The sequence below is a fragment of the Phyllobates terribilis genome, unplaced genomic scaffold (genome assembly GCF_046119375.1).
Source record: "Phyllobates terribilis strain yellow unplaced genomic scaffold, ASM4611937v1 Scaffold_35__1_contigs__length_13245226, whole genome shotgun sequence".
NCBI classification, from domain to species: Eukaryota; Metazoa; Chordata; class Amphibia; order Anura; family Dendrobatidae; genus Phyllobates; species Phyllobates terribilis.
In genome coordinates, this window is record NW_027362795.1 from 5,368,439 (window position 1) to 5,392,932 (window position 24,494).

A 24,494-nucleotide genomic window follows, 5' to 3' on the forward strand; every position below is an offset into this window, starting at 1 on the left:
ATTGTGAGGAGAATAATCACTTGCCTTTCATATACACATATTGGCCAGTAGATGGCAGGAAAGTCCAATTTACAATGCAATGTATTATATCCCCTAACTCACAGTGCCCACAGTGGAACAAGTCTACTATCACACTACAACTATCTCATTTAGCAGCAGTAGAACGGGTACCGGGATGCCACAGAAACATATGAGGAGATATATTATTTTACAGTATTTAGTTTTCTGCTTTACATCTAGTAATAAAACCTATACATTTTAGGCCACAGACAACAAGCAGTTTCTTCCTCGGAGTCTGTAGCTGATCACGTTTCTCATAGACTCATCTTCCATAAAGCCAATTCTCGTCTCATTTACCAACACTGTAATGGACATTATCAATACTGCAGGAGATTTTCATTACACGTGATATGAGGAATAACTACTTCATCATGAGGACATCTTCATCGTCTACTACGGCTCTAGAAACATATCTGGCCAGAGTTCTTCACTGACTACATCTCCATCGGCCATCTATATGAATGTTTCCCGTCTTCCCTGCACTGTAATCTTCTATCACGTTAGATCTCATGTCTGATTCACACACAGAAGTTTGAGGCTTTGACATATAGTAAAGTTTTTAATATTAAACAGAGTAGGACTATCCCTAATAGGTTCACCTTGCCATGGTTGGGATAGGTTTCATGCTATTTTTGATCAAAAACAGTATTCTTAAGAACCCTATTTTATTTAAATGCACTTTTGCTTTTTATTTATATATTTACAGCAGGGTTTATGATCATTTTTCTTCTTGTATTTTTTTTTCTGATTTATGGCCATAGTAAACATACATTTATGTGCTGCATGTATACCAACTTAAACCAAGCTCAAATTCTTGTTTTTCTCATGGGCACCATAGTGGCAGGGTGGGCTGCCGCTATGGATGATACGCCTCTAACTATCCAACTATGATGTGGTAAAAATCTCTGAAAAGTCTGAATAGACTGTTAGAATTTGTATTATGGCAAGAAAAAAGCAGCACTTGAAACTCTCCCCAAGTGCAGTTGCAAAAACCATCAAGCGCTACAAAGAAACTGGCTCACATGAAGACCGCATAGGGAAAGGAAGACCAAGAGTCACCTCTGCTTCTGAGGATAAGTTTATCCCTGTCTGCAGCCTCAGAAATCGCAGGTTAACAGCAGCTCAGATTAGAGACCAGGTCAATGCCACACAGAGTTCTAGCAGCAGACACATCTCTTCAACAACTGTTAAGAGGAGACTTCGTGCAGCAGGCCTTCATGGTAAAACAGCTGCTAGGAAACCACTGCTTAGGACAGGCAACAAGCAGAAGAGACTTGTTTGGGCTAAAGAACACAAGGAATGGACATTAGACCAGTGGAAATCTATGCTTTGGTCTGATGAGTCCAAATTTGAGATCTTTGGTTCCCACCACCATGTCTTTGTGCGACGCAGAAAAGGTGAATGGATGGACTCTACATGCCTGGTTCCCACCATGAAGCATGGAGGAGGAGGTGTGATGGTGTGCTTTGCTGGTGACACTGTTGGGGATTTATTCAAAATTGAAGGCATACTGAACCAGCATGGCTACCACAGCATCTTGCAGCGGCATGCTATTCCATCCGGTTTGCGTTTAGTTGGACCATCATTTATTTTTCAACAGGACAATGACCCAGACACACCTCCAGGCTGTGTAAGGGCTATTTGACCAAGAAGGAGAGTGATGGGGTGCTATGCCAGATGACCTGGCCTCCACAATCACCAGACCTGAACCCAATCGAGATGGTTTGGGGTGAGCTCGACCGCAGAGTGAAGGCAAAAGGGCCAACAAGTGCCAAGCATCTCTGGGAACTCCTTCAAGATTGTTGGAAGACCATTTCCGGTGACTACCTCTTGAAGCTCATCAAGAGAATGCCAAGAGTGTGCAAAGCAGTCATCAAAGCAAAAGGTGGCTACTTTGAAGAACCTAGAATATAAGACATATTTTCAGTTGTTTCACACTTTTTTGTTAAGTATATAATTCCACATGTGTTAATTCATAGTTTTGATGCCTTCAGTGTGAATGTACAATTTTCATAGTCATGAAAATACAAAAAAAATCTTTAAATGAGGTGTGTCCAAACTTTTGGTCTGTACTGTATGTTCTTAAAACTAGCAAAATTACAAGCTGAATGGCTTGTTGTGGATGTATATAAATAGATGTAAACAATGATGCTGCTGAATAATTGGTACAGTCACTACCTAACCCTATCCCGCACCTAAACAAAGCTGATACTGCCTAGCTGCGGAGATTGGCACCCTCAACAATGGTGACCCCACTCACTGCTGGCTGTACCTCAGAAGCCCTTGTGATCCCTTGCTGTTTTTGTAAGTTTGCCCACTGACAAAGACATGAACAGTCTATAATTTTAAGGGTAGGTTAATTTTAACATTGAGAGAGAGACTATCCATATAAAATCAAGAAAATCACATTGTATAAATTAGATACATTTTCATTTTGCAGTAAGAAATAAGTATTTGATCCCCTACAAAAAAAAACACAAAGAACATAAAGTATACACCCTAAAATGTAACTGTTAATAGATATTTTAAAAGATAGTATCAATAAATCAAGGACAATAATCCAGATAAAAGTATGGGGGAGGGATAGCAGTGGGATAGCACAAATGGCATTCAAACTCACCCTATAGGCCCTTATTCAAATAGGTGTGTTCTGGATAAAGTATTGCGGCGCTTCCAGATAAGATCCAGTAGGTTTTTTCATCCAGAATTTATTTTTCATAAGAATATAAAATATAGAATAGCAAGATACAACGCGTTTCGGCTCATTGCAGAGTCTTCCTCAGGTAGAATTTTATAATCGTATATCTAGAGCTATCCTTCCTTAAATACCCCTCTAAACTGAAAAGGTGAAAGAGTGACTCGCCTGGTTCCTTAATCACGTTAATTTAACAAGTTTGTGCGAATAATTGGTGTGACAGTCTGAATTTGTATCTGCTCTAGTAAAAACAGTTAAAAAGTGCCAACATATTTAAAAATGTAAATAATATATATATAAAAAAAAAATAAAAAAAAATAAAGAAAGGATCATACATATTCTATTCTATCATTTAAACCATCAGGATATAAACACCGCATACGATAAATCCAGAAAGATTCTTTTCTATTTAATATTTGAGTTCTATTCTGAGTGGAGGCTGGTGTATGTTCTACAGGAGTTATTTGTACTTGGAATTTCCCTCCGTGGGTATGCAATAAGTGACGTGATAGGCTGTGTGTTAAAAGTCCTATTTTAGCGTTATAGCGATGTCCAGTAAGGTGGTTTTGAAGTTTTCTAGTAGTACGACCTACATATTGTAGGCCGCATTTACAGGTGATAATGTATATAACATAGACTGTTTGACAAGAAAGATGTTGTTTAATTAAAAACTTTTCACCTGTACTGTAAGATATAATCTCCTTACAGCCATGTGTAATACATCTACAGCAATTTCTTTCTACATTTAAATACTCCCACTCCCACTGTTATAGCTGTATTAGTTCCTCTTTGTTCAAACTGAATAGGAATATTTTTAAGTCTGCTAGGAGCTATCAGATTCCGAATGGTTTTTCCCCTTCGAAAGGTACCGTATTTTTCGGACCATAAGACGTATTTTTTTCCTCCAAAAATTTGGAGGAAAATGGGGAGTGCGTCTTATAGTCAGAATGTTGTATATGGGTGTACAATGGGTGTATATTTATGTGGGGTGTGGGGGGGAGCGGTATCGGTGGAGGAGCCCGCTGCAGCCTACACTGTCCCCGCTGCTAAAGAAAATGAATATTCACTGCTCCCCACGCCCATGAGGCGTGGGGAGCACTGAGTATTCATGCTTCTTAATAGCGGTATACAGTGTAGCCGCGCTGCGGCTACTGCCGGCTATCTCCTGTGCCCGCTGTTAAAGGGCATGAATATTCAACCTCTCTCCATGCCTATGGGCGTGGGGAGGGGGTGAATATTCATGCCCTTTAATGAGCGTGCACAGGAGACAGCCGGCAGCAGCCGCAGCGCGGCTCCGCTGTGTGCCGGCTATGAAGGAGAGTGAAGTCACTGCTCCCCGCGCACACAGTCCTGGCGTGGGGAGCAGTGACTTCCGGCAGCTGATCTCTCCATGTGAGCCGCGCATGGCAGTGACATCATGCGTGGCTCACATGGAGAGATCAGTGCAGGCAGACCGGACGCAGCGCTGGAGGAGAGAAGAGAGGTGAGTAGGAGTGTTTATTTTTTTAAATGTGCAGCCTGATGGGGATTAGGGGGCCCATGCATACCAGGACAGGGATGAGGGGTGCCATGCATACCAGGACAGGGATGAGGGGTGCCATGCATACCAGGACAGGGATTAGGGGTGCCATGCATACCAGGACAGGGATGAGGGGTGCCATGCATACCAGGACAGGGATGAGGGGTGCCATGCATACCAGGACAGGGATGAGGGGTGCCATGCACACCAGGACAGGGATGAGGGGTGCCATGCATACCAGGATTGGGTATGATGGGTGCCATGCATACCAGGATTGGGTATGATGGGTGTCATGCATACCAGGATAGGTATGAAGGGTGCCATGCATACCAGGATGGAGGGATGCCAGGCATACTGTAGTGCCGGCGTCCCTGCCCTCTGGTAGGCAGGGACGCTGTTCCCCTCACCGCTCTGCTCCGTGCCCGGCGTCCCTCTCCCGCTCTGCCTGCAGCGCGCGCTCCTTCCCGGCCACTGTGCTTAGGGCGCGCGCGCTCTCCCTCCCTCTTAAAGGGGCCGCGCGCGCCGTCCTAAGGAGTCCCCGGCCAATGGCCGGAGGACTTTACCATATATAAGGCACCTCCTCCAAAATGGAGGTGCCCGAGCAATGTTGTTTGCACCTGTGTCTCACCTGTGCTTCAGCCCTCAGGTCCCGTTGCCAGTTTCCTGCCAGTTACCTGCCAGAATCCTGCCTGATTACTTGTTACCTGCCTGCTAGTTTGAGGTCCGACGGTCTGCCTTACTAATCCTGTCAGTCTGTCTAAGGACCAGCCTGCCCGCTCACCTGGGAGCGCACTTCAGCTACCTGCCTGCTTGCCTGAGGTCCGACGGTCTGCCTTCCAACTCCTGTCAGTCTGTCTATGGACCAGCTTGCCCGCTCACCTGGGAGCGCACATCTGCTACCTGCCTGCTAGCCTACCAGGAGGCTCCGCCGTCACGTGCTGTGACCACCTGCCTGTCCAGTGACTCCTGCCCGCTCACCTGGGAGCGCTCATCTGCTACCTGTCTGCTAGCCTACCTGGAGGCTCCGCCGTCACGTGCTGTGACCATCTGCCTGTCCAGAGACTTCTGCCCGCTCACCTGGGAGCGCTCATCTGCTACCTGTCTGCTTGCCTACCCGGAGGCTCTGCCGTCACGTGCTGTGACCACCCGCCTGTCCAGAGACTTCTGCCCGCTCACCTGGGAGCGCTCATCTGTTGCCTGTCTGCTGGTCTTCCTGGAGGCTCCGCCGTCACATGCTGTGACCACCCGTTCATCCAGAGACTCTCGCCTGCTCACCTGGGAGCTCACGTCTATCTTCAGCCGCCACAGGTCGTACCAACCCTATACCTAGAGACTGCCCCGGTCACTTGCCGTGACCACCAGCCCGTTCATCCAGAGACTGCCTCGGTCACTTGCCGTGACCTCCAGCCCGTTCACTCAGAGACTGTCCCGTTCACTCAGAGACTGTCCCGTTCACCTGCTGAGTCCTCCAGCCCGTCTTCCCTGGTTGCCACCCGCTCCCTTACAAGGACCGCCCCCTTGTATAGTAGCTCAGAGGTTCCGCCTCCCAGACCCGTTACACATACCAGGATGGGGATGGGGACCACATATAAAAGGAAGGGGGGCGGCATATATACCAGGATGGGGGATATTATCAGAATTGGGGGACATTACCCCTAAACCAGTGTCAGCAGAAGACCCCCTCCCCCTTAAAAGTGCATCATTACCACATTTTTTGCTTCAATTTTTATTTTTTTATTTTCCTCCTCTAAAACCTAAGTGCGTCTTATGGTCCGGTGCGTCTTATAGTCCGAAAAATACGGTAATCCCTGGATGGTCAGGTAGGGATTCTCTTAGGAGAGGATCTTGTTGCAGAATATGCCAATGTTTGCCAAGTATTTTTCTAATACTGGCATTTTCCTTATTAAAAGCTGTAATAAAATTAAATTTATATTTATTCTCTTGTGAGGAGATATCTATTTCTGGTTTTACCTAATTACTCATAGCCATAAGGCAATCCTTCTGTATTTTCTTCCTATTGATTTCATATGCTGCAGAAATTAGTTTATTCGGGTATTTTTTTATTTTAAAACCTGTCTATGAGGATTTTTGCTTGTGTATTATAATCCTCTAATAATGTATTATTTTTCCTTATATGTAGAAATTGGCTATAGGGAATATTTGTTTTCCATTTGTGAAAATGTGCACTGTTGAATTCCAGATATCCATTTGAATCTACTGGCTTAAAAAATGATTTTGTTATTATTGAGTTTTTTTAAAAACTGATTTCTAAGTCTAAAAAATTAATTTTATTTGTACTCATACTACATGAAAAATGAATACCCCATGTGTTATGATTCAGTTCATGAACAAGTTGTTCTGCCGTTTTCTGATCACCCTTCCACAGGATGACTAAGTCATCAATATACCTACAGTACAAAAAAACATCATTTATGTTATATTCATTATCACCTGTAAATGCGGCCTACAATATGTAGGTCGTACTACTAGAAAACTTCAAAACCGCCTTAGTGGACAATCGCTATAAGGCTAAAATAGGACTTTTAACTCACAGCCTATCACGTCACTTATTGCATACCCACGGATGGAAATTCCAAGTACAAATAACTCCTGTAGCACATATACCAACCTCCACTCAGAATAGAACTCAAATATTAAATAGAAAAGAATCCTCCTGGATTTATCGTATGCGGTGTTTACATCCAGATGGTTTAAATGATAGAATAGAAAATGTATGATCCTTTCTTTGTTATTTGTATTTTATTTTATATATATTATTTACATTTTCAAATATGTTGGCACTTTTTAACGGTTTTTACTAGAGCAGATACAAATTCAGACTGTCACACCAATTATTCGCACAAACTTGTTCAATTAACGTGATTAAGGAACCAGGCAGGTCACTCTTTCACCTTTTCAGTTTAGAGGTGTATTTAAGGAAGGGTAGTTCTAGATATATGATTATAAAATTATACCTGAGGAAGACTCTGCAATGACTCGAAACGCGTTGTATCTTGCTATTCTATATTTTATATTCTTTTGAAAAATAAATTCTGGATGAAAAAACCTACTGGATCTTATCTGGAAGCGCCGCAATACTTTAACCAGAACACACCTATTTGGTTAACTGCCTTAACAGGATCTTCCTATATGGTAGCCTGATTCTTCTGGTAAAGCGTGCTGCATGCCAAATAAAGACTCCATAAGCCTCAAAAGTTCTATTGGTATGTGAATTTCAAGACTTCTGCAAGGATATTCCTATATGGAGACCTGATTTTCCTGGCAAAGTGTGCTACAAGCCAAATGAAGACTCTGTAAGTCACAGGAGTCATATCACTATCTAATGCTTAATCTCAAGACTTCTGCAAGGTGAGCAGTATTCAGTTACCCCACCTTTTACTACTTTTTTGAGTAATATTGCACTTTACAGACATAAAAAACAAAAACAAAAACCAAAAGGCATCCCAATAACAGGAGACCAAACAGTCGTATCATAAAAAATTAATATGCTGTAAACGTAGAAAAAAAACATGCATCAGTTACGATCAGGAGGGTATAGGATATCAGTAGTGCTCCATAAATATAATCAAAATAACTTATTGCAAAAACATCACCATCAATCAGTGTCAGTATGTCCCACAATATCAATATTATAGTTGCTCTATCTATAAATTTCTTACTGGAAAACTATAGGTCAAATTTCTTACTGGATCACCATAGGTCATAAAGAAAATTTGAGATAGCCAACTTTTAATGCGTCTCAATTATTACAAACAGTGACCGAACGATACCTGTAGATCACTCAAACAGTCATATAGTGGCCACCAGTATTCACCAGTGTTCTCAATAAATTCATGTCACAACCATCATATATTAACAAACTGCTAAATTGCAGACTTATCTGATGCCAGTTGGTTCATAATCCCAATATATGTCAAAGTCCCAGTCGGGGCTCATCAGGGGACAGTCACAGGAGTACACCATAATAGATCGGGCTGAATGGAAAAATGAGTATGTCCCATCTGGTGAGTCACCATGCCAGGAGACCCGGCGACTCATCAGTCTTAATAAACCCCCTGTATTAGGTTAGAGCTGAAACAGCTGTTAACTGTGTCCGGCGCAGGTGGAAGGTCTCCGTCGCGAGGTACCACTGGAAAGCTGAGTGCGTTCCAGCAGAAACTAACCGCTTGTAGCTTTTGCATGCGGCAATGGAAAAAACGTCACTTCCGCAGCGCGATCTCGGTGAACCGCAAATGCGTGTCACCAGTACTTCCGCCCGCGGCAAACAAAAGACGTCACTTCCGCCGCGCGATCTCAGTGGAATGCAAATGCGTGCCACCAGTACTCAAATAGGGACCGCTATCCCAAGAAAGGATGAGGTACATTACATTGAAAGCTATACCAAACGCTGAAAAGAAAACAAATTATAACACCCCAAATGAGAGTCAAATAAAGTCACAATACTAAACATAAGAATGTTCTTTGAGAAATAACTGGTAAATAGTGTATATAATAGCAACGGTCACTAAAACAAAAGGGGGGAATTTAAGGGACATATCATGAATGGTCATGGAGATATATATTGTAAGCCCAGTACGCCGTATGTCATAAAGAAACTTTTTCAAAGATACAGTACTGTGCAAATTAATTGGGACAAAGCAAAAAAACACATTGAGTTTTTAAGAAAATGTTATAATGCACTGTTACATACTAATTTTAGTAAGAAATATGTCGTCCTTTAGCAGATATGAGATTTTCAATGTGTTTTGGCATTGATTCTACCAAATTTTTGCGTAAATTCTTCAATTCTTCATCATGGAACAACACTTGTATGGCACTGTTTATCATGCGTACTTTGGTTGTACAGTCCATTTTGCCAAGACGTCTTTTCACAATGCTCCACAAATTTTCTATAGGATTTAAGTCTGGTGAATTGCCAGGCCAGTCTAGCACTTTTACTTTATTTTCTTCCAGGAATTTCTTCACACACTTGGAATTGTGGCATGGAGCCAAATCTTGTTGGAATGTCCCTTCAAATTTACGTATGAATGGCACAATAAAACGTTTTAAAACGACTATGTATTGGATGAATTCATCATACCATCAACAGGAAATAAGCTCCCTGTACCATCAGCTGTAAAAAAGCCCCAAAACATATGTTCAAAGCAGTTAAAACTGGTTTGAATCACTGACTGGTAACCAACTGACGATTTTACTTAAAAAATGCTTTGTTCCAATTAATTTGCACAGCACTGTATTAGAGACTAACAGAAGTTATCTGTAGTCTAATTTTCTTTATGACCTATAGTTTTCCAGTAAGAAATTTATAGATAGGGATATAGGGTTTTCCTCTATTTCCATCTGATCACAACTATAATATTGATATTGTGGGACATACTGACACTGATTGATGGTGATGTTTTTGCAATAAGTTATTTTGATTATATTTATGGAGAACTACCGATATCCTATACCCACCTGATCATAACTGATGCATGTTTTTTTCTACGTTTACAGCACATTAATTTTTATGAAATGACGGTTTGGTCTCCTATTATTGGGATGCCTTTGGTTTTTGTTTTTTATGTCTGTATAGGGGTACTTTAGGGACAGGTAAGGGACAGCCTCCGTGGAGCGGGGACACATTAGGGTGATTACTCCGCTGTCAGGTAGGGCATTCCTCCCTTAGGGCCCTATAGGGCGAGTTTGAATGCCATTTGTGCTATCCCACTGCTATCCCTCCCCCATACTTTTATCTGATTATCCTTGATTTATTGATACTATCTTTTAAAATATCTATTAAGAGTTACATTTTAGGGTGTATACTATATGTTCTTTGTGTTTTTTTGAATTTCTGATACACCTATGCTATAATATTTGAGCCTTTCGGTTATTGGTTGTTTTGATCCCCTACAAACCAATATGAGTTCTGGCTCCTACAGACCAGTTAGACGCTCCTAATCAACTCGTTACCTGCATTAAATACAGCTTTCTTACATAGTCACCTGTATAAAAGACTCCTGTCCACAGACTCAATTAATCAGTCAGACTCTAACCTCTACAACATGGGCAAAACCAAAGAGCCGTCTAAGGATGTCAGGGACAAGATCATAGACCTGCACAAAGCTAGAATGGGCTACAAAACCATAAGTAAGACGCTGGGTGAGAAAGAGACAACTGTTGGTGCAACAGTAAGAAAATGGAAGAAATACAAAATGACTGTCAATCGACATCTATCTGGGGCACCATTCAAAATCTAACCTCGTGAGGTATCCCTGATCATGAGGAAGGTGAGAGATCAGCCTAAAACTACACAGGGGAACTTGTTAATGATCTCAAGGCAGCTGGGACCACAGTCACCAACAAAACCATTGGTAACACATTACACCTTAAAGGCTTAAAAAATCCAGCAGTGCCCATAAGGTCCCCCTGATCAAGAAGGCACACGGCAAACTTCAGACAGGCCTGCACAATGAACACCTGGATGATTCTGCGAGTTATTGGGACAAGGTGCTGTGGTCAGATGAGACAAAAATTGAGCTCTTTGGCATTAACTCAACTCGCCGTGTTTGGAGGAAGAGAAATGCTGCCTATGACCCAAAGAACACCGTCCCCACTGTCAAGCATGGAGGTGGAAACATTATGTTTTGGGGGTGTTTCTCTGCTAAGGGCGCAGGACTACTTCACTGCATCAATGGGAGAATGGATGGAGAAATGTGCAGTAAAATCCTGAGTGACAACCTCCTTCCCTCCGCCAGGATATTAAAAATGGGTCATGGCTGGGTCTTCCATTAAGACAATGACCCAAAACATACAGCCAAGGCAACAAAGGAGTGGCTCAAAAAGAAGCACATTAAGGTCATGGAGTTGCCAAGCCAGTCTCCAGACCTTAATCTCATAGAAAACTTATGGAGGGAGTTGAAGCTTCGAGTTGCCAAGCGACAGCCTCAAAATCTGAATGATTTAGAGATGATCTGCAAGGAGGAGTGGACCAAAATTCCTCCTTACATGTGCACAACCCTCATCATCAACTACAAAAAACGTCTGACTGCTGTGCTTTCCAACAAGGGTTTTGCCACCAAGTGTTGTTTGCCAGAGGAATCAAATACTTATTTGTCACTGCAAAATTAAAATAAATTTATCTAATTTATATAATGTGATTTTCTTGATTTTTTTTTTGGATATTCTATCTCTCAATGTTAAAATTAACCTACCCTTAAAATTACAGATTGTTCATGTCTTTGTCAGTGGGCAAACTTACAAAAACAGCAAGGGATCAAATAATTATTTCCTTCTCTGTATGCATGTTTTTCTCAATATCTGAAATGAAATCAGAATAAACCTTTCCTGTTTTAGGTCAATTAGTATTACCATAATATTTAATATTTGTCAAATGCCAGAATAATGAGAGAATGTTTTAAGGCATATTTATTACTTACTGCAAAGTCAAAAGTTTACATACACTAAGATTACTATGCCTTTAAACAATTTTGGACTGCCCATATGATCATATTGTTACGGGTCCAGGTGGTGGAACCTCTGTGCTGAGATACGAGGAGGGACCAGAGAGGCGTAACTAAGTGCCTACCCAGACCGACCCTGGCTACACGGTGGCTTAATCGACTCCGTGAACCAAGGAGGGACCGGGAAGGTGGACCAGGTGCCACACTGGGACCGACCTCGAGGGAGAGCAGGCGACTCCCACGGGACTGATAGCCAAAGCCGACAGGCACGACAGAAGAGCACGGCTGATATACAATGCAGGTAAATGGGCAGGCTTGGCTGGCAGACTGACAGGCGGACACGGCTGATAGGCAGGCAGCACTGGGATCTGAGGGCTGGAGAGAGTGTTTAGAACACAAACCACAACTTTGCACAGGCACGTCCGTTTTGGAGGAGGTGCCCTAAATAGGGGCAGTCCTCTGGCCATTGGCCGGTGACTTTTTAGGACGGGGCACGCGGCCCCTTTCCGAGGGAGGGAGCGCGCGGGCCCTAAGTACAGTGCCCGGGGATATGTGCGCGGGGCACGCACCCTGGGAAGACGCTGCAGTGAGACAAGAGGATTTAGCAGGGGACACCGGACCGTAGCCGCGGTGGTGAGTGGATCGACGTCTCTACCGAGCAGGAACCAGAGACACCGATGCTACATATATCATGTGTTTGGAAGCTTCCGATAGGTTTTTTGGCAACATCTTAGTTATTTAGAGACACATCTGTGGATGTATGTTAATGCACACCTGAAACACACTGCTTCTTTGTGTAGCATCATGGGAAAGTCTAAAGAAATCAGCCAAGATATCAGGAAGAGAATTGTGGACTTGCACAAGTCCAGCTCATCCTTGGGTACAATTTCAAGATACCCGAGGGTGCCTCGTTCATCTGTACAAACAAATATACGCAAGTACAAACAAGATGGGAATGTCCAGCCATCATACCGCTCAGGAAGTAGGCGGGTTCTGTGTCCCAGAGATGAACGTGCTTTTGGTCCGATATGTGCATATCAACCCAAGGACAAAAGCAAGAGACCTTGTGAAGATGATGGCGGAAGCTGGTGAGACTGTGTCAATATCCACAGTGAAACGAGTGCTGTATCAACATGGGCTGAAAGGCCACTCTGCCAGGAAGAAGCCATTACTCCAAAAGAAACATAAAAAAGCCAGATTAATGTTGGCAAATGCACACAGGAACAAAGACCTTCATTTTTGGAGGCATGTCCTGTGGTTTGATTAAACTAAAATTTTGGGCATAATTACCATTGTTACATTTGGAGGAAAAAAGGGAGAAGCTTGGAAGCCTAAGAACACCATCCCAACTGTGAAACACGGGAGTGACCGCATCATGTTGTGGAGTTGTTTTGCTGCAGGATGGACTGATGCACATCACAAAATAGATGGCATCATGAGAACAAAATATAATTTGACAATACTGAAGCAACATCTCAAGACATTAGCCAGGAAGTTAAAGCTTGGGCGAAAAAGGGTCTTCCAAATGGACAATGACCCGAAGCATACTGCCAAAATGGTAACAAAGTGGCTGCCAAAGTCAATGTTTTGGAGTAGCCATCACAAACCCTGATCTCAATCCTATTGAAAATTTATGGGTAAAGCTGAAAAGGCAGGTGCGAGCAAGGCGGTCTACAAACCTGGATCAGTTACACCAGTTTTGTATTGAGGAAAGGGCCCAAATTCCAACCGAACTATTGTGAGAAGCTTGTGGAAGGATATCCCAAATGCTTGACCCAAATCATTCAGTTTAACCCCTATACCCTCCAGAGTGGTTTGCACGTTAATGACCAGGCCAATTTTTACAATTCTGACCACTGTCACTTTATGAGGTAAGAACTCCCTGATTCCGAGATTGTTTTTTCATGACATATTGTACTTCATGAAAGTGGTAACATTTCTTCTATATCACTTGTGTTTATTTGTGAAAAAAAATGGAAATTTGGGGAAAGTTTTGAAAATTTCACAATTTTCAAACTTTGAATTTTCATGCCCTTACATCAGAGCAGGGGCGTACATAGAAGTCATGGGGCCCCATAGCAGAAGCTCTAATTGGGCCCCCCCCCTCTACAAAAAAAAAAAATATTTGTCTGCGTCACAGAAGAGCAGATCTCATAACTTTCCAGCCTTTACATAGTAATTTACCTCCTTCTGAAGTCGTAGATTCCTCCTTCATTGCCCCCATAAAGTATGATGCCAACAAAAGTGCCCCCCAAACAGTATGATACCCCTATGATGAATTCCTCCACATGCACAGTATAATGACACTATTGTACCCCACTTCAACTCCCACGGCAAAGTATGGTGACCCTAACACAGTATAATCCCCCAACTGTGAACCCCACAGAGCCCTCCATACACTATCATGGCCCCACACAGCCCTCCAAACAGTATAATGGCCCCCACACAGCCCTCCAAACAGTATAATGACCCCACACAAACATTCACACTGTATAATTGCTTTCATACAGTATAATGGCCCCCCACATAGCCCTCAAAATATTATAATGGCCCCACATAGCCTTCCATATAGTATAATGCACCACCAATAATCTTCCATATAGTAAAATGCACCCCCATAATCCTCCATATAGTATAATGCTCCCCCCATAAACCTCCATATAGTATAATGCACCCCCCAGAATCCTCCATATAGTATAATGAACTTCCCATGGTCCTCCATAGAATATAATGCACTCCCCATAGTCCTCCATACAGTATATTACACACCCCATAGGGTAAAATGCAGCCCCCATATAGTATAATGCACGCCACAGTCCTGCAGTATTATGGGCACCACGTACTCACTGATTTTAAAATACCAAATATTGTAAATAAGCCGACCCGAATATAAGCCGAGGCCCCTAATTTTACCACATAAAAATGGGAAAACCTATTGACTTGAGTATACACCTAGGGTGGGAAATGCAGCAGCTACTGGTAAATTTCCCCATCCTCGTATGTGTGGCCCCCACAATCCCAAAATCCTGGTATGTGTGGCCTCCTCAATCCCCCAATTCTGGTATGTGTGGCCTCCTCAATTCCCCAATCCTGGTATGTGTGGCCTCCTCAATCCCCCAATCCTGGTATGTGTGGCCTCCTCAATCCCCCATTCCTGGTATGTGTGGCCTCCTCAATCCCCCATTCCTGGTATGTGTGGCCTCCTCAATCCAAGTATCCTGGTATGTGTGGCCTCCTCAATCCCCCATTCCTGGTATGTGTGGCCTCCTCAATCCCCCAATCCTGGTATGTGTGGCCTCCTCAATCCCCCAATCCTGGTATGTGTGGCCTCCTCAATCCCCCAATCCTGGTATGTGTGGCCTCCTCAATCCCCCAATCCTGGTATGTGTGGCCTCCTCAATCCCCCAATCCTGGTATGTGTGGCCTCCTCAATCCCCCAATCCTGGTATGTGTGGCCTCCTCAATCCCCCAATCCTGGTATGTGTGGCCTCCTCAATCCCCCAATCCTGGTATGTGTGGCCTCCTCAATCCCCCAATCTTGGTATGTGTGGCTTACTCAATCCCCCAATCCTGGTATGTGTGGCCTCCTCAATCCCCCAATCCTGGTATGTGTGGCCTCCTCAATCCCCCAATCCTGGTATGTGTGGCCTCCTCAATCCCCCAATCCTGGTATGTGTGGCCTCCTCAATCCCCCAATCCTGGTATGTGTGGCCTCCTCAATCCTTCAATCCTGGTATGTGTGGCCTCCTCAATCCCTCAATCCTGGTATGTGTGGCCTCCTCAATCCCCCAATCCTGGTATGTGTGGCCTCCTCAATCCCCCAATCCTGGTATGTGTGGCCTCCTCAATCCCCCAATCCTGGTATGTGTGGCCTCCTCAATCCAAGTATCCTGGTATGTGTGGCCCCCTCAATCCCCCATTCCTGGTATGTGTGGCCTCCTCAATCCCCCATTCCTGGTATGTGTGGCCTCCTCAATCCAAGTATCCTGGTATGTGTGGCCTCCTCAATCCCTCATTCCTGGTATGTGTGGCCTCCTCAATCCCTCATTCCTGGTATGTGTGGCCTCCTCAACCCCCCAATCACTGCACACAAAACAATAAACACTTATACTCACCTTCCTTCCCTCACCTCTGCTCCAGCGCTGCATCCTGTCTGCTGCAGGTCATGTCGGCATCTGAGCAGCGCGCGCTCTCAGAAGCCGAGGTGAGCTGCTGCCAGCACATTCACTCCTCTCCACTGACAGCAGGAGATGCGGCTCAGCGCTCCTCCGTGCCCGCTACTAAAGAGAATGAATATTCCGTCTTCTCCTCGCCTATGGGAGTGGAGAAGAGGGAATATTCATGGCCCTTTAGCAGCGGGGACACGTGGTGGCTGCAGCATGTGCACCGCTCCTCCACTGCGCAACCCGCTCCTCTGCCACTGCAACCTCTTACTCACCTATCCTCCTCGTTCCCATGCTGTTTGGGGCCCTCACGGCCCCCTCCGGCCACGGGCCCCATAGCAGTGGCGTGGTCTGCCCCCATTGGCGGTACACCACTGCATCAGAGAGATATGTTACACAAAATAGTTAATAAATAACATTTCCCATATGTCTACTTAACATCAGCACAATATTGGAAACAATTTTTTTTTTTCTTAGGGAGCTATAAGGGTTAAAAGTTGACCAGCGATTTCTCATTTTTACAACAAAATTTACAAAACCATTTTTTTAGGGGCCACATCACATTTGAAGTCACTTTGAAGGGTCTTTATGACAGAAAATACCCAAAAGTGACACCATTCTAAAAACTGCACCCCTCAAGATGCTCAAAACCACATTCAAGAACTTTATTAACCCTTCATGTGCTTCACAGCAATTAATTGAACGTGAAAGGAAAAAATGAACATTTAACTCTTTTTCACTAAAATTTTAGTTTAACCCCCAATTTTTTTTTATTTTCACAAGTGTACCAGGAGAAATTGGAAACCAAAAGTTATTGTGCAATTTCTCCCAAGTACGCTGATACCCCATGTGTTGGAGAAAACTACTGTTTGGGTGCACTGCAGGGCTCGGAAGGGAAGGAGTGACGCTTTGGAATGCAGACTTTGTTGGAATTGTCTGAGGGCGTCATGTCACGTTCTCAGAGCCCCTGATGTGCCTAAACAGTGGAAATGGCCAACAAGTGCCCCCTTTTGGAACGGATACCCGATTTGTGAATCTTATAATGTAGTGTCATACGTCAGTTGTGTAGGACAACCTGACGAACACTACACAACTGATGTATGACAAACTGGCGAACACTATGTTAGTTGTGTAGTGTTCGTCAGGTTGTCATACGTCAGAAATTAATTTAGTAGTCCATGGAACTATGGTACCTTTTGAAGCATTCTTTCATGCACAGGCCAGGTTTGTCGGGGAAGGTGTCACATTGATAAATGGTGTCCTGGCGTATTCACCTTTTATAAACACACTCGGCACTTCTTTTGTGACTTCCCTCACAGCGGAAAAAAAGGTATCTGCCCCGGGAAATGCTGGTCTGGTACAATTCGAGGACCTTCAGTTCCGGAAGTACTGGGGCACGCTCCGTCACCAGTGCAAAATATCAGGGCCTTGATAACTACCTCCTGGAACTGAAGGTACAACGTAGAAGTCTGGCCTGCACATTGTGACAGAAGGAAAGCGTTGTGCATTGCCATCTGTATAATGTGCACGGCCAACTTCTTGTACCACACCTTGGCCTTTCTTAAAGCACTACTGTACGGCTGGAGGACTTGATCAGAGAGATCAACTCCCCCCCATGTACTTGTTGTACCCCACTACACAGTCTGGTTTGACGACCTGTGTAGTGGAAACTTGTACAATGCTGACGGTGCTGCCATCACCATGTATGGTGGTCAAGAAAAGGACATCCCTCTTGTCCTTGACCACCAGAGGTTGATCGCTACATTGGGAACTGCTCTCACCCCTTCTGAGCAGCTTCCCAATTAGCATCTTTGGGAGGCCTCTCTATTTTTGCAGACAGTATTGGAGGCTGCGGTACGTCGCGCAGAGAGGGACTTGAAGAGAGGGACACTGGTATAAAAGTTATCCACGCACAAGTGATAACCTTTATCCAGCAGTGGGTGCACCAAGTCCCACACGATTTTCCCACTCACTCCCAGAACAGGGGGGCATTCAGGGGATTCAATCCGGCAGTCCTTCCGTTCATAAACTCTAAACTTGTGAGTGTACCCTGAGGTACTCTCACAAAGTTTATACAGCTTGATTCCGTACTTGGCCTTCTTACTGGGCAGGTACTTCCGGAATCCAAGCCGCTCCATAAAAGCCATTAAGGACTCATCCACGCAGATGTCCCTTTGGGGCACGTACACTTCAGCAAACTTGTTGTTGAAGTGGACGATGACCGATCGAACTTTGAAAAGATGATCAAAGTTCGGGTCATTGCGTGCCGGACACCTTGCATTATCGATGTAATGCAAGAACTTGTGGATGGCCTGAAAACGTTTCCGGGTCATGACCATTTGTAACACTGGAGTGTTATACAAAACGTTAACACTTCAATATCGCCAAAGTTCTGGCTTCTTCAGGATCCCCATATGAAGGACCAGGCCCCAAAACGTCATTATTTCTACTGCGTCTACAGGAGACCAGTTAGAAAATGATGAAGAGGGGTTTTGTTCCAAAAATTGATGAGTGTATAAATTAGTTTGGCCCACAAAGAGGTTTACAAGATCCTCAAAGAAAAAGTCTTTGAAAAAGTCTAGCTCTGTGAGGCTGGTGGTGTCAAACTTGATTCCTGATTCCGCCACAAAATCAGGAATCAGTGGCTCATAATTTTTGGAGGCCGAGGTCCACATGGGGTCAGTAGTGGGGGGGGGGGCACTGGTTCATCTTTTCTCCTGGGGCGTCTGAGTGGCGGTACAGCAGAACCTGAAGGACTCCCGCTTTCCCGACTCCATGTTTTAAAATTGTGAGTAAAGAATAAAGGATCTTCATATTCAATGGCTTGCTGGAGTGCCATAATCTATCTGATAACAGGATATCAAAGGAAAAATCTTTCTTTGGGCAGAGCACCTGCTGATTAGCGATCCCTGGCTATTTGTGACTGACGCTCACTGGACTGCACAAAGGTATGCGATTGGAATAAGTGCTGGTTTTTCATTTTCTATTTATTTGACCTGAGAAGGAAGAGGAGGATGACGAGGAGTCAGAAAAATAAAGAAAGGTGGGATCCTCGCCCTCGCTGTCAGTGTCGGAGGCAAGAAAAGGGTATGCCTCCTCCACTGAATAGTGAGTTTGGGATGAGCGGGACATTTTTTTTTTAGTTATGTATGTGGTGCCTGTGTGTCAGTACTTTATTTAGAGCGTGTGTATGTGTGTCAGTGCGCTTGGTGTGAACTTTTTTTTCTGAAAAAAAAAAAGAGAAAAAAGGAACTACCGTAGGTGGTGCAAACAGCGAGCACGAGTGTGGATCGGTGAACTATGTCACCAATCAACTCTCGGCAGCTGCTGGGTGTGCGCGCGGATGTGGTGCAAAGGACGAGGTTGTGTAAAACACCGAGCACGAGTGCTGATCAGTGATCTGTGGTCACTGATCAGCGCTCGGCCGCTGCAGGAAGCGCAAAAAAAAACAAAAACGGACAACAGTCGAGCGATGAAGTGATGATCAGCACTTGGTGGCAGAAAGGGGGATGGGAAGGGCGAGAGGGGGATTGGGGTGGATGAGAAGGGATCAAAAAATCCTACTTACAGTTGTCGACTTTCAGATGTCGTCTATCAGATGTCTTCTGGAGCAGGAGCGGCGATTGTGGTGTCACAGGCTTCTGTGGCCCAGCACGGCGCAAAATCGGACAGCGCGACCGCCCTCTAGAAAAGAAAAAAGGTTAGTTGAAAAAAAGGCAAAGTAGCGAGCACAAGTGCTGATCAGTGATTTGCGTCACCGATCAACTCTCGGTGGCTGCTGGATGCACGCACGGAGGTGGTACAAAGTGAGGGGAGGGGGGCAGAGAAAGAATTGACAGGGATGAAAAAAATGAATTGAAAAGCAGCGAGCACGACATTGATCAGTGACGTAGTCACGGGTCAGCGCTCAGCCGCTGCAGAAGGCACAAAAAATTAAAAAACTGGGGGCAGGGTGGGTAAAAAGGGGGAGGGGGGTTGGGGTGGATGAGGGGAGAACAGGGATGGACTTACCAAAGTCTTCTCTGTTCTTCTTTCAGCAGCAGGTTCTGGAGCAAGATCTGCAGCAGCAGGAGACCCAGGACGCAGGAGACCGCAGCAGGACGCCGGAGCAGCAGCAACTGGAGCACGTGAGAAGGTCTTGTGGTGTCACAGGTGCTCCTGTGGTAACACAAGGCCCAGCACAGAGGTGATCAAACGTGACCGCTCTGTATGTCACCAGCCGGTCACCTCCCGGTCAGGCACTCTGGTTGGCGCGATCGATGATGACATTGATCGCACCAATCAGAGATGGCTAAGGCTTGGGCAGCATCACAGGGGGTCACAGGGAGGCGACAGGCAGGTGACAAGCCGGTCACCGCCCTGTGACCGCCTTGTCACCTGTGTTCAGGTACTCTGATTGAAGCGATCGAGGTCATCATCGATCGCTCCAATCAGAGCGCTCTGGGGCCTCAGCTGACATCACAAGGGGTCATGGGGCGGTGACAGGTAGATCACAAGCCGGTCACCGCGCAGTCGCGGTATGATCGGTGCGATCGATGTGACTGGCGATCACACCGATCATAGCGGGTTGGGGAGAGGGCTGGGGTCTCTTAGCAACAGCCTAGGATCGATGCTCTTATGAGCACCGATCCTAGGCTGCACATCACTGTTTCCAGCAATCTGATTGCCGGAAACCGTGAGAAATGCTGTGATTGGCTGTTCAATTCTGAACAGCCAATCACAGCGATCCTGTGTGTGTGGGTGAGGCGGCGCAAACAACCTGGGATGACGGCGCCATCTACCCTGAAGTAAGATGGCGCCGGAGATTTAATGCGATCACCGCGACTTTGGTTGAGGGACCGCATTAAAGCTAGGACATACTAATATGTATTAGGCTCTTAAGTCCCAGGGCACAGATACATATTAGTACGCCTTGGGCTACAAAGGGGTTAACGGCAATGGTACCAAATACTAATTAAATGTATGTAAACTTTTGACTTTGCAGTAAGTAATAAAGATGCCTTAAAACATTCTCTCTCTCTCATTATTTTGGCATTTGGGAAATATTAAAAATTATGATAATCCTAATTTACCTAAAATGGGAAAGGTTTATTCTGATTTCATGTCAGATATTGAGAAAAACATCATATGTGTCTTTTTATATAGTGTATGGAGACTTCTGGTTTCAACTGTATAAAATACACTGATACATTAAATAGAACCAGATACGTATCAAGGTATATATAAAGGAAATGGTATGGTACACAGAATGTTTCAATAATCCGCCTCAACGCGTTTCCCCAACAGCTTCATCAGGAGGCTTAATACAGGGATGATAATTCATGATGTGCAGCATAGTGTGTCTAATAGCCAGGTGTCCATGTATAAATATCCCAATTCATCCAAAACACCTCCCAGACTAGGAGACCCATTCCCATTCCTAGAGGTGAATTGTCATAGGATATATAGAATGGAGCCTGTCTACAATAATGTACTGCGCCTGCGCTACTTCTCATGCACTAGAGGTCCGATAATGTCCATCACCTAGTGTGCATGTCCGGAATTGACATGCTTTACACTGAAACACTAAATAAACTGATTGCCACCGCCCCACTGGTATCTGTGACTGCGCATTCCCATAGTTATGCGTTCTACGCCGGAACATATCTAGGATCATTGTCTGCGATTGCGTATGCCAGGATGTCTACGTTCCACACCGGAGCACATATGGTATTGGATTGCATTCCACTAACAGAAAAATCCTCTCTCTGAGATCAGCATCATGGGAGACTAAAAACAAGTTGCGAAGACACTGGTGGGTCCCTCCTGCCAATCCCAAACAATATATCCATGGGGCCAGGTGATTTCTTTGTCCTCTCCTGGTCTCCCCAAAACGTATCCATGGTCTCTCTGATGGTCAAATGGAGGAGATCTGTATCTTTCCAGTCAGGGCTGATACCGTTAGAATAGAATCATTTAGAATAGAACACTGCACCTCTTTGGAAAATGCCATGCAATCCATCTGCTGTCCTGAAGGATGTCTCTCATTCTCTTTGTAAAGTCTTTCTCCAATCTCTGTTTCAAGTGTGACTACTATAGAAACACATGTCCCTTCTGCTTCTCTGGGCTCAGCCCCCTGAATGGCAGAACTGCTCTCACCCCCCCCCCAAAGCTAAGTGTGCATTAGTGGAGGTATCTTTCTCAGGTGACCTCATCAACTGGGTCTACATGTGAGACTCCCTGAGGTGAAGGCTCCGCTGGATCTTCTTTCAACACTTACACAATGGGCCTGGACAATTTCTTGAACAATGGTTAGAGGCTCCTGAGATACTAATGAGATTAGTGGAATGCTGGACACTTTACAAGTTAAATTAGTGTACATAAACGGACGAGCAAGCAGAACATTAGTAAAACACAGCCAGCAATCTCTAATAAAACACAATAATGTATTTGTCTTGGATTAACAAATCTAATCGTCTGGCTAATTAAGATTTTACGCTGTATCGTCATACAAGTATTGCACATTCTCCCATCAAGCAATAGGCATGTAGATCTATTTCATCACTACATAAAATATGAGATGATGATAGCCCACAGTATATTCCTAAATGGTCAAATTTGACCCCTATTGCATAATTAGAGATCTACAAGGATCACCACACTTGTTAATTACTAAATAGTATATGTGTGTGATATAACTGATAAGAAATAATTCTGATATAGGAGCTCAGATATCTCGATGAAGTAAAACAATATGTGAACCCGATTCACAGGGAACTGAGTAACAATGGTTAGAGTATAAAACCCAAAAATGTAATCCAGAATGGGACTGTATTCACACAAAACAGGCATAGGAAATTTGCTTATCGAGTCCCTTAGGGGTTTATGAATCAAGTCTGGAAATTCACTTACTTTCCTTTTTGAGGATACATCTACTGAGATCACCTCCTCTCACATTGGGTTTAACCACCTCAATGATACAAAAGGAGATGTCTCTGGTTTCACCTCAATGTGCCCTGTTCATGTGTCTCGACCATGGAGTATATCTCTCAAGTGCTCCCCACCCTCCTCCTAGATTGCCTCTTGGTCGTGCCTACATAATCTAGGGGACAGGTGCATGTGGCCATATATACAAGTCCTGAAGTTTTACAGTTGAAATAATCCCTCTGGCTCTGGAAAAAGGTTTTACCTGTAGAGGAACTCGAGATGTAATTGGATGAGACCATGTAAATCTATGTACAACATTCTCCACATCTAAAGAAACAGCAGATTCTTCTATCTAGACAAGTCCCCTTGCACTAAACGGTCCCTAATTGACCAACCCTTTCTGAAAGTTATTGTGGGAGTAGATCACACAGCACCCCCAGGTCCGGGTTGACTACAAGTACATACTAGTGTTTTCTGAGGATATTAAAGATACGGTCACTCCTATTACTCGTGTTATCCCATCTTTTTCTTGGTTAGGTATGAAGGAGTGTCTGTACCCTTTTTCCATGAATCTGGTGTTCATGTCTATGGCCAGTATATTCAAATCTGTGACATTACAGCAGTTTCCTCTCAACCATAAAAATAGGCCGTGGATATTGTTTTTCTTTTCTTTTTTATTTGGAGCATGGGGTGGTGGCTTTCCCACTTCAATAGTTTATTAGTGCTTGTAGGTTTATGATATATGAGTGTCCCTAGGGTCCCATTGCAATCTTTCTTGATTAGTACATCTAGGAAAGGCAACTCTGATATAAATCTAAGGTCCACTTTATTGATGTTATGTTCCCTGACAAATTCAAGAAACTTTTCACTCGTCCCCGAGCAGATAATATATCTATACTATGTCCCAGTATATGGATGCCACCACTTATGATCATCCCTGAATATTGTGGTTTCCTCCCACCATCCCAGGAATAGGTTAGCATATGAGGGGGCACAGAGGCTCTCCATCGCAGTACCCCTGAGCTGGTGGAAGTACTTCCTGTCAAAAAGGAAGAAGTTATGAGTAAGAGTGAATTTTAGTAGATCCTCCATGAAGTCATTATGTCTGCTACACTCTATTGATCTCGATTTCAAGAAACGTCTTACTCCTCTGATACCATCCTCATGCGGTATATTACTGTACAAAGCCTCAATATCTAGTGAAGACTGCTTCCCTACATGCATGTATACATGCTCGAGGGTCTACATGTAGGGGAGCAGGGAAAGGGAAACCCAACTCCAGAGGGATTATTCCAACCTCAAGCGGTACTGTGGGAACATTATACTGTGTGGGGGGCATCATACATACTGCATAAGGGGCATAATGGAGGCATTACACTGTGTGGGGGCATCATACATACTTCATAAGGGGCATTGCACTGTGGGGGGCATCATACATACTGCATAAGGGGCATAATGGGGGCATTACACTGTGTGGGGGCATCATACATCCTGCATAAGGGGCATAATGGGGGCATTACACTGTGGGGGGCATCATACATCCTGCATAAGGGGCATAATGGGGGTATTACACATCCTACATAAGAGGCATTACACTGTGGGGGGCATCATACATCCTGCATAAGGGGCATAATGGGGGCATTACACTGTGTGGGGGCATCATACATCCTGCATAAGGGGCATAATGG

At 44.4% G+C, this 24,494-nt stretch overlaps 1 protein-coding gene across 1 annotated transcript in view; it reads right to left on the bottom strand.

Moving 5' to 3' along the window:
• LOC141182614 (uncharacterized) overlaps positions 1-24,494 on the bottom strand; it is a 43,670-nt gene that overhangs the window by 17,612 nt on the left and 1,564 nt on the right. The gene's annotated exons all lie outside the window — the stretch shown is intronic.